Source organism: Sander vitreus, chromosome 22, assembly GCF_031162955.1.
Source record: "Sander vitreus isolate 19-12246 chromosome 22, sanVit1, whole genome shotgun sequence".
NCBI lineage: Eukaryota > Metazoa > Chordata > Actinopteri > Perciformes > Percidae > Sander > Sander vitreus.
Window position 1 is genome coordinate 25,549,637 of NC_135876.1, and position 310 is coordinate 25,549,946.

The following is a 310-nucleotide window of genomic DNA, read 5'->3' on the forward strand; positions in this document are numbered from 1 at the left end:
GTGTGTGTGTGTGCGCGTGTGTGTGTGTGACTGTGTGTGTGACTGTGTGTGTGTGTGTGTGACTGTGTGTGTGTGTGTGTGTGTGTGTGTGTGTGTGTGTGTGTGTGTGTGTGTGTGTGTGTGTGTGTGACTCTGTGTGTGTGTGTGTGTGTGTGTGTAGTGTGTGACTGTGTGTGTGACTGTCGCGTGTGTGTGTGTGTGTGTGTGTGTGTGTGTGTGTGTGTTTGTGTGCGTGTGTCTGTGTGTGTGTGTGTGTGTGTGTAGCGCGTGTGTGCGTGTGTGTGACTGTCAGTGTGTGTGTGTGTGTGTG